Below are 11,905 nucleotides of genomic sequence, written 5' to 3' on the forward strand. Positions count from 1 at the left end.
GGATAGTCAGATTTAGTTGTTGGATATCTATAAAAAGCATTTCTCATTTTTCTATTACTAACAAAGTAAAAATCAACAAAGAAAAATCAAAACACTAGGCAATAATATATAGAGATCTGACCGTCACATAAAGTTTTCAATACTGAAATTTGAGTCTCATACATATATATAGTGATGATAAAATATGATATTTTCCCATATCATATGGTTTCTGAGTGTTTATTTTCTTATGCTAATTAAACATTTGATTTTACATGTATATAATTCTTGAATATAACGTACACGACGCTGTCACAAGTTTTCTACGATCATATAATATATATATAAAACTCTTTGTAAGCAATATTACAAATATACGCCAAGAAAATTATGATTAAAATATTTAATTAATGTGTATCAAACGAAATCAAATGTTGGTTTACAAGATTTGAAGTTCCAAGCAACTTGTGAAATATGATTGAGACTTGTGTCAATAGGATATTAGATAATACAGTTAAATGAAAATAAAATATTGCCCAACATGTTCATCAAGAGGTTGAGTGCAACATAGAATAATCACTATTCAATGATAGAGAAATAAAACAAATAATACATTTAAATTATTTGATCCTCAAAATCTCAATCATTTTTCAAAAATCTTTTTGATCTCAATTATTCGAGAAGCGTCTTCCATCTTCTTTGATCACACATTTTTAATTACTACTTTCATCTGTTTCATAGAATAAATAATAAGAGAAATACTCTTTTCATCACCAAGAAATATAGATGGATATTTTTATAGCGTGAGGTTCACTTTTATATAGTATTTTCTTTATAATGTAACTAAAATGAGTTAATAGAATGTTTGATCTACATATCAAATAAGATATTTAACGACAGATAAAGTGCCTAAATGCAATAACAGAGTACAATTTTGCAGATTTGTATACCCATGACAAACACAAGATAATTCGAATTCCTCACTTATTAGTAGGAGAAAAATGAATTGAGATTTAAATGCTAAAATATTAACATTTGAATAAAAATGTCTTTTTTGTCGAGAACAAAAGTACAAGTGGACATTAGGGTTTGATTCTTGTAAGAGAAGGGTGAGATTGTGTAGTTTTCATGTCAATTTATTACATTCAACTGGTCTGTAATCTTATCACTTTGTGTTAGTTAAATAGTCAATTTTTCTGATCTACATATTTCATGCCTAAGGGCATCAATAACCCCGGCCCGGTTTCAGGTCTCAAGTCCCCTCCACATCATCATTCCTCTACAGTTGCAGCCCAGGCCCCAACTGCTCTAACCCTGCAGGCCACAACCCGGGCCGCAACTAAAAAATGACATTATTCACAACTTCAACCTATTTTACACATAAAATAAAAAACACCGAAAATTTTTAACACGGAAAAGTTAATTTTCGATCGAAGATTGAAAATTACAACATAGAAATCGTTGAACAATTATAACACGAGAAATATATACTTGTAAAAATTAAAAACGGCGAACAATTATAACACAAGAAATTCATTTTTAATTCAAAAATAATAAATTATACACTAAAAAAACTAAAAATTATAACATAAAAAATGCAAAAAAAATGCAAAAAAAAGTTAAAAATTAGAAAATTGCATCCGGCTCCCCTCTTCTACATTTCCTCCCTCTTCTTCCTCAAAAAAATGCATAAAAATTTAGAAAATTCCCTTACAGTAGCGGCCCAACCCCTCCTGCCCTCATCTCCATCGCCGGCCAGGCCGGGCCGCGGGACCGTCATCGAGCCGCAAATGCGGCCCCGGGACCAGCCTGGGCCGTGACTCCACCTCCTCCAATGCTTGGGCTGGGCCGGGACGAGCCTCGCGATTTGCGGCCCGGCCATCCGCGTTAACGATGCTCTAAAATTGGCATTTTTGTATCGCTAGTCAATTTACCAATTAATACTATATGAATAAAAGGGTTGACATACCACAGCTGGATTCCAAATCATGAGTTTATTTTACAAAAATACCTATACTAATATCTTTTGCATTAAATGGGCTTAGTAATACAAACATGATGCTATTTCATATAGACAAGGCAATTATTGGGCTGAAAATATCTTATTTACCATACTTATTGGGCTAATATGGGCTTGAATTATGGGCTGTAGTCATTTTCCCGTTTGATTTATTCTCCTTATTTTTGCGTAATAAATAAATTTCCATAAATCAATCAATTTTTGTGAGATCATTAGTACTCTTACTAATTAATTGGGGAAAAGTTTATTTCCTCACAATTCTATCATGTAAACTACTATATGCAAACATAGCGCCACAAAATCTTCATTCTCACAAATCTTTTTTATTAATTTTGTTTTTACAATTTTATGCCTTTTAATTTATTTACTATTTTCATCTTTTTGGCTGCACACTCATTGAGTACAATTTTGACACCTTGAAATTAAAAATACAATAAAATGGACACCTTTTAGGCTGTGGTCAATATCATTAGATAATTTAATTATTGAAGATAAATTAATTAAACCATTCCCCATCAGCCAATCGTTGAAAATATTCATTTCTCAGTTATAACCACTTTTTTAATAGGAACTATAGAATTTAGTTTGAATTCGTGAGTCATCATATAAGTCATTCTAGATCATACATAGGTAAATTTTAAATAATCTTTATCATTTCATAATTAAACGGGTAAGACGCTAAAATATCACGGTTTGGAAATTGCAATAAGATTTTTATTAAATACTCCATTTAAAACCAAATTTTAAGAAGTGTGTAAACAAGTAAGTATACTGCTATTATCTCTCTAACACTCAACGTGAATATTCAAAACCACTTTAACCTTTCCGAGAGAGATAATTTTGAACCCTAATTTTTTTTGAGATAAGACATGACCAAAATAAAAAGCTTCTTTTTCTTGTCGAAATTAACAAAAAAGTATTCGCTCGATTTTGTTTTTACAATCAGCCAATAATTGGTCCCTTGTATATGAAATTTGTTTTATATTTTTAATTTATTTTTTTCATTTCAAAAACTTATAAGTGCCTATTGCATTACTCATAGAGTATCATCGTATTTTAATTATAATTTGAAATAAACTCCAAAATATCGAAAGAAAAAATAGCTCATCCTAAATTTAATTTTGGACCTACATAGATTCGCCTACGATCTTTGCTTCTTAATTTACAATGACACAAAGATGCTCAGAAAATAATATAATAATAAAGGTTGAAAGCAAAACAAAAACACTTTTTAGAGTTTTTCCATATAATTCCCATGTTCGTTTGTATAACAAAAACTTTTATTTTGCTTCACAAATTAATACAGAAATGGTACCTAAATCTTTTTTTTATCGTATATGTGAAATCATGCTCTCCCTTTTTAGAACATGACAAATTATTTTATCAGTCAAAATTTGTCACCGCAAATAACCCGTCAATAGTGGCAATCAATGCATTGATTTAGACGTGTTTTTGTAAATTTCAGTATAATACTACATTAATGGTTTTATTTAAAATTCATTATCTGTATCATCTCTTGCTATTTACTATAGTAGAAATTGATGATTACACTTCATGAATTATCTACTCACATATAAATCGATTAATATCATCACGACCGTCTTAAAAAGGAGTATCGTTTTACTAAATTTGAGATAAGACCTAACTTTTCAATCGTGTGTCATGGCTAAGGAGAAATGACTAACATGGTGAGTATGTTATCATGGGTATGTTCAATATTTTCTTGATATAATTATTTGTGATTTTGCTTTGTTTCTTGCTTTAGCGGTTTTGCTATATTTTTCCGCTTGCTTAGAATTTGTAGAGTTATTTATTGCCTTTATTGTTGGCTAATATTAATATTTTTGTTACATATCTTTATCCGACTACTCATTGAATTTATACTCACTAGTTTAGTTTTACATAAAAAAAAATTCTAATTGCATATGCTTTAGCCAAAACAGTGGTGCCTACCCCACATGCATGTACCCTAAATATCACCAAACCATTATTAGTATTAATTAAAAGCGGTCCAGGTGGACCATACATGTTTAAGTGGAAATTAATATGGGCCAATGAACGGCCGCCACATATCACAAATTTTATGTTGCCATACAATAATGTTAGCAATAGTCAATTTCAATCAGAAAAAAGAAGTGGGCACACTTTCCCTATTGTTGACCATGGTATTTGTGCTAAAAAAAACAATTGTATTAGTTGCAGCAAAAAAACGATTCCGTCGCCTTGGCGGCCCATACTCCAACCCGACATCATGTGAGGGGTTCAATCAGGGTACGCAGTAGTCCATTAAGGGGGAGGCCTTAACCCACTAGCTGCCAGAAGCCCATCTCCCAAGGCCTCACACTTGTGCCTGAGAGATGGAAGCAACTACACGACAGCAGTGAGATTCGAACCCAGGCTCATTGCAGCAAGATCTGCCCCTCCATTGCTAACTGCGCTAAAAAAACAATTGTATTAGTGTTGTGTCATGTAGTCTCATTTAGAGATGAGCTTGTATTAAATCGTAAGATAAAAAAAACAATTTAATTGATAACACGAACGAATTTTCGATTTTCGATTGGTTTCATCACTAAAAAACATTTTCGATTGGTAAACGTCTTGGGGCTAACGTGGGATCCGCTCAAGGTAGCTTGCTTACTCTCAGCCACTAGTTATTCCATAAATGAGAATTGGTTATTGATACATTTTGATAAAGAATATATTAAACATCAAATCATTTATGAATTATGATCAATGATGATTGTATTAATAGGCATGCATGAGTTTAGGTTAAATTGGCCAAACAACACCATTTTTAGATGGTATGCCAACTTTGTTTTGATTTTTGCAGTTAGAATTGTCCTCAAATTCGACTTTTGATTTTATTTGGCCAGAACAACTTCGGTAATATGCACATATCAACACTAATCTATGTAGAATAAAATATCACGAATAAATTTGAATTAATTTAAATAAATAGTCGTGTCCACTAAATCTAATTTGATTTTAAAATATACTCCTATTTAATTATTGATATTTAAATATAGGCTGTTTTTATCATAACCGTATCCTACATAAGATTTGGTGTCTCAAATAACCACAAATATATCAATTTCGTCGTACGGTGGTATGGTCCAAAGGCCCAATTAATTGACTCCCTTCGATTGATTGGTTTTTTAAGTGACTTTTTATTTGTAATTTGTTTAATTTTTAGATCAATTTTGATATGTATTTCTAAAGGATATTATGATTGTGAAATAATATTCTCAAACAGAACAATATATTATATGGTCTGTGGCTCAATCTTATTATAAAACACATAATCAAACCCACATAAGTAATTTAAAGATACCACAGAAGTTATTATTACTCACTTTATAGTTTATTTTATGAAGAATAACCTAAAATGATCTAAAATAATATATGTATTTCATAAAACAAAAAATTACATCTATATTATCCAAAAATGATAGCTTGCATTTTGCAATAAGGTGTCTGCATAATCCCATATTACTAAAAACATCTCTCACAACATCATTATTCTTTAATGGCATCTCACTTTTTATTACTCCTAATAATACCTTAGTTTTGTGTAAAATGATTTTTAATACTAGAAGAACTTAAGCCACATTGAATTAGTGGCAATTTGCATAATTTTTTTAAATTTAAGCGTTAATTAATTGATAAGTGCTTCTATATATGTGTATTTTGATAATTTCTTATTTGTTATAGGAGAAGCATATAGCGCCGATTTATTGGAAAAAATGTGTTGGTTGAACGTCGTACTTTTTAAAGCTGCCAAGTATTAATAATTTCAATTATTAAAAAATTAAATGGGCCATTGAAATAGTACTCACGGCACAACCGGCCAAAAAATCAGTTTTATTTAATTTATTGTAACGTGATATATTTATAATATTTAGTTTAGATACTATTCATGTAAGTAATGACCAAAAGACTATGGTACTAATTATATGCACGACACGCGAATATGATTAGTTTTGTGTATAATTAGTAAATCTCAGTTGTTGATTTGTGTCTAATAATAATAGATACTCCTAGTATATACATATAAATATCATAAAAAAATTATGAATATTGCATCCAAAATCATTTTGGTAATCTCATACAATATCGCCAGTAATGGATTCAGGAAATGGAAAATTCTCAAATCATTTTAAAATTACAATTAAATCAATGCATTTAATTTATTGTAATAATAATATCCTCATTTTAAAAAATTAAATCCATATCATTATCTATGAAATTATATTGTTTAATAAGGACACACATAATCAGACAAGCTTTAGCGGATAATAATTGGGGTCAATGTGTGATTGTGGTATTTTATAAGTCAAGCAAAAAGTTACTAATTTCAATAAAAATATGTACTGCACTATACATGATTGATTAAATTAATGGCGGGCAAAAACTATAATTAACTATTCAAATCTCAACCCCACTAATAAAGCAAAGTACTTATACTTTACTTAAACTTTGAAATTGAACAAAACATGCTTAACTTTGTTCCATCTAATATGGTTTTCACAATTACCCTTATGGAGTAGTATAATATTGAAACTTGGGCTAGTAATTATTCTCCATTTTCATTATTTGATTAACACTAACATACATTTTATATATGTCTCGTTAAAGTAGTTTAATCAGTATATTTAGTATATTTACAGTTCGAATGGGAAAAAATTAGTTACATAGATCTCACTAGAAGTACCACGTGGCCAACTATAGAACAGATTACATGTCTTAATTATAGATTAAATCATACCATTATTTTTTTATATATAAATGGTTGTACGAAATTATTAATCCATTTTACATGTCATAGTATCGTATACCCTGTAAATAATTTAATACAACAATTGAAAGTTATTATCAAGACTAAATATCTATACTTAGTATATATCTCGTGTTTGATCTTATATAGTAAGCAAATCTCTCATAAATAAGCAGTTATTAAATGCGGATTAATATTTCATTGTAACAGCTCACCTAAGCCAACCTAAGCAACCTTAATTTTATCGCTTTGAACATTTATAATGGATTATTCCTTTTTTCTCAACTCACAATACATTTATTATCACTATTAAAATTTTAAACCAACAGTACATTTTCTCTGAATATATCAATTTTTGTATTAAAAATCATATTCATTATCAATATTATTGGCACTGGACTAATTGAGTAATCGATAACATGGTGAATTATACTTTTGGTACTTATCATTTATCAATTCAACTTCAATCAATCTTATAAAATTACAAAATCTCGAACCATACAAATTCAGAAACTTAATCCCACTATAAAACCAACCGTAACATACCTAATCTCAAGAAGAGTTTCCAAAAAAATATTGAAATTACTTTTAAAGTTTAAACCCTTTTTTTACTATCAATTTACTATATGTCACATATTACTGTATTGTCTATACATAAGAGTTTTTTTTTTCTTGCACTATAAATAAATGTATATTTGAAATAGTGAAATGAGACTTTTATTGATGAATATAAAAAAATATAAAAACTTGACTCTAGATGTAGAAGAGTATATTATAAATATGAAAGTTATGGAACTATTGGGGTTAATATGAAATATTTGCATCTCGAAGTCCTCCCAATGCAATAAATCCAAAATCGGAAACACCATAATTAAATTAAGCAATTAAATACTCAATCTTTACACGTAAATGAAAGCTCAGTTCATTTCACTCTTCCAAATCGTCCCAAGCCAAACCTCACTAATCCCCAAAATTCTTCACCGTCAATCGTTTCCGCTCTAATCGCCGCCGCCTCTCCGATCAAACTCCGGCAATTCCGCTTCCACCAATCCAGGAATGGCGGAAGACTTCTCCAGAGCGGTGGAGCTCGGGCTGAAGCTATCGAAACGAATCTACTACGGCAAGGACAAATCGACGGCCGCGTCGGCGCCGCCGCGGCAGCTCTCGATGACGGCGGAGGCGGAGAGCTTCCTGCCGACTGCGCCGATGGTGTACGCCGAGATTAACGACCCGTCGATGGTGGATAATCCCGACGTTCCGAGTTACCAGCCGTACGTCTACGGCCGGTGCGATCCGCCGGTGCTGATTCCGATGCGCATGCACCGCGTGTCGCTGGAGGTTGATTGCTGCTTGGATACGGCGTTCGTGACAGTCAGCGGCGCGTGGAGGCTGGACTGCGTCTCCGCGAGTAGGAGCTGCAGCTGCCGCATTGCTATGCCGATCGGCGAGCAGGTATATCGTGATTGATTTTTAACAAGGTGTGGAAAGCATGTTTGTGTATTTTCGGTATTTTCTTTTATTTGAAAATATTTTGACTTTTGAAATTAAAAACAAAAAAACATGTCTGGCATTGTCCTTTTCTGTTGTTTTTTTCGCTTGTAAAATCTACATCCACTCTCTCCAATTGAAAAAAATGAAAAATGAGGAATTGAAAGCTAAATAAGTTTTTTAGATTTCAATTTAGTAAAATAAAATATATAGTACTATAAATTTTAATTTTAAACCGTTGATAAATTTATGTAAAACTTAGTTTTATTGAAAAAGTTGCCATCTATTTTGATAACTGATATCATATGGATAAAAGGTACTTAAGTGGTTAACCTTAATTGGCTAAATAAATCAGGTAGGTAACTTAGAAGGTTTGGCATTTGGGGTTTCAATACCAAATACATTAAGTATAGCTTTCTAATATTTGAGGAAATTAGTGATTATTTTCGGCAAATGAACAAAAGTATTATCCCAAATCAGAATATGCAATATACATTATAAAATTGCATTTGGCTCTTGTCTTTGGAGTTTGGACTGTAGTTTGTGTTAATATGCCAGGCTAGCATAAAAATCTGAACTTTTGAATAAATTAGCGTATTTTATTTTTTAATTTTTCATGTGGAATATATTATCGATAAATGTAAGGATTTTTTTATTTATTTTTGTAATAGTGCTTTTGATGTTTTGGCTCTTCATTAAGAATTATTTGGCTAACAGGGTTCAGTTCTAGGTGTAGAGGTTGAGAGCCCTTTCAAGTCATTCAGTAGAGAGCTGATCCCAACAGAAGATGCTGCAGCAGATGCAGCCAAAACAGCCAGCAGTAAAGATGGATTCTTGATTAAAGGCCACCTCTACACATTTAAAGTTCCCAAGGTAGCTTTCAAAATTAAATTTTCATCCTATACTTTTTTATATTACAGTCTGTCACCTTATTTATTCAAAATCACGTTATTTGCGAATATAAATCATAGATATTCTACCACTTGGGCATATGCGCTGTGCCTGAAAATCACACTATTCTATTTAAAATAAACAAGTTGGATCCAAGACATTGGTCCCAATGATTTTATACGAAATACCCAATTCTTTATTAGGGGTGCAACGTGTCTCGCTTGTAGATGACACAATAATTATATAATACATAGAGTTTCTATGATATTGTTGGTATTTGTAATTGCATATATGTCCCTGGATGGGTTTAGATTTGGATATTGACTTGTCTAGCTTGTAGATGACACAATAATTATATAATACATAGAGTTTCTACGATATTGTTGGTATTTGTAATTGCATATATGTCACTGGATGGGTTTAGATTTGGATATTACTTGTCTAGCCATAAGATGGTGTCACACCATATTTTAATGAGATTATTAACAGTAAGTAGGATTATAATTAATATTGTAAATGTATTTTACACATAATGTTTGTAATGTAATTTTTATATTAACATTTGCAAGACCAAAGTAAGGCAGGTTGATGAATGTTGCAATTGCTTTCATTTTTCAGATTGATGGAGGGACTATTCTATCTGTCAAATTCAGTTGGTCCCAGAAATTGTTGTATCAAGATGGCCGATTTTCCCTGAATGTGCCATTCACTTTTCCTTCTTATGTTAATCCAGTGGTGAAAAGCACAAGTAAAAAGGAAAATATTTTAGTGAATGTGAATTCTGGCACTGGAACTGAAGTGTTTTTTGAAAGTACTAGTCATCCTATCAAGGTATTCTTGCTTCTATATGTAACTTCATTATCTTAACAAAGGCAAAAAGATGATAGTTTAATGTTTCCTTTTATGATAGAAAACAAAACATGAAGCTTCGAAAATAGGATTTTCTACTGAGAGGGAAGTTCCATGTTGGTCCAGGGATGACTTCAACTTTTCATACAATGTAAGCTTTCTTAACATTCATTTTATCTTTCTCTGATGTATAGTGACATGGCGAAGTGATTAATTTGTTATTTTTTTATAATGCTCAGGTCGCTTCAAATGAAATTGTTGGTGGGGTGCTCTTGCAGTCTCCACCCCTTCATGATTTTGATGAGAGGGAGATGTTTTGTTTGTATCTATATCCTGGCAAAATCATGAATCATAAGGTCAGCCATCAGCAGTAGCTATTATATGTTTACTACTTGCTTCTCGAAATATATATATATGTTCATGTAACGTGTTGACAAATATGTTAAGGTATCTCTGATGTCTCGTGCCCCTGATCATAGCATCTGGATTTTTTTCGTGCAGGTTTTCAGAAAAGAAGTGGTGTTTCTTGTCGACATAAGTGCAAGCATGCAAGGAACACCGCTTGATTGTGTTAAAACAGCTCTCTTAACTGCGCTCTTAAGCTTAACCCGGTGGACACTTTTAACGTCATAGCTTTCAATGAAAGCTCATTGTTATTTTCTTCATCAATGGTTCAAGCAACTAAAGAGATGATTGGAAAAGCTTCTGAATGGATTGAGATGAAGTTTATAGCCGAGGGTGGCACAAATATCGCAGCTCCTCTGAATCAGGTACTGGGAAAGAATTTTTTCCAACTATCCATCCATGATTCTTGTGTATTTCATTGTTTGTTTTTTGTATTTAAACTTTTTCTGCTATACGATCTATACATTCCAATGAGTTGATGATGTTTCAAGTAACTTGCCAGTGTCAATCTATGCCATTTTACTTTGGAGAATAAACTTACAGCAATACATATTTTGGTTTCATACATTACAAACACATGGTTGCCATTCAAGCGAATGTAATGGTTGTTAAAAAAGTGATGAATGAGATGTCTCTCTTTTATCTACACATTAATCACTTTCTGTGGTCTTATGTTAGGCAATCAACAGTTCTCAAAAGCTGGAGGTTCGCTTCCCTTGGTTTTCCTTGTTACCGATGGAGCTGTAGAAGATGAAAAGGAGATTTGTGATAGAATGAGACGTCACATCGTGTGAGGCAGGAGGCTTGATCACTCCAAGAATCTGCACGTTGGAATAGGTGAGATGCTTGTTATCATCTACTATATGCTATCAGCTATCGGTTTTACGTTAACTCCATTTGTATGTCTTGTAGTTATCTCACAAGCTTTGATCTGATCACACTAAGTTTGGTGTATGTTGCAAGGTTTGTACTGCAACCATTACTTCTTGCAAATGCTTGCACAAATCGGAAGAGGTCACTATGATGCAGCTTTTGATATAGGTTTGTCTCAATTCCAATAACTATCTGTGAATGTAACTATTTTCGTACTTATTTGGTTTCTCGTGTTCACCTTTGCCAGGATGTGTCAACTCGCGGCTGAAAGATTTATCAGCAATGCAATCATCAGTCGTAGTAGCAATATAAGCGTTGATTCTCTGAAGATCTCGACTCTCCTTGAGGTATGATGAAATTCACGCTTAACCCTACATATTTACATTTTAGCCTCTGATATACTCATCCCAATTGTTCTTTACCACTGCAGATTTATCCGGCTCAAACTCCTGACCTATCGACTGGGAAGTCCAGTACTGGATATGGGGAAGATAAACACGGAAGCTTCCCTGACAACGTAAAAGTTTTATGCACCTACCCGATTTAGGCAAGTTTGAGATAACTATAAAAGTGCAGAATGCAAAAGATGTACCTATTGACAAAGTAAGGTTTCATCTATACTCATA

The 11,905-nt window shown here is 32.2% G+C and overlaps 1 pseudogene; it reads left to right on the plus strand.

The window, feature by feature from the left end:
* Positions 1-7,722: 7,722 nt before the first annotated feature.
* Positions 7,723-11,153, plus strand: LOC121791028 (annotated as a pseudogene).
* The last annotated feature ends 752 nt before the right edge of the window (positions 11,154-11,905 follow it).

The sequence above is a fragment of the Salvia splendens genome, unplaced genomic scaffold (genome assembly GCF_004379255.2).
Source record: "Salvia splendens isolate huo1 unplaced genomic scaffold, SspV2 ctg705, whole genome shotgun sequence".
NCBI classification, from domain to species: Eukaryota; Viridiplantae; Streptophyta; class Magnoliopsida; order Lamiales; family Lamiaceae; genus Salvia; species Salvia splendens.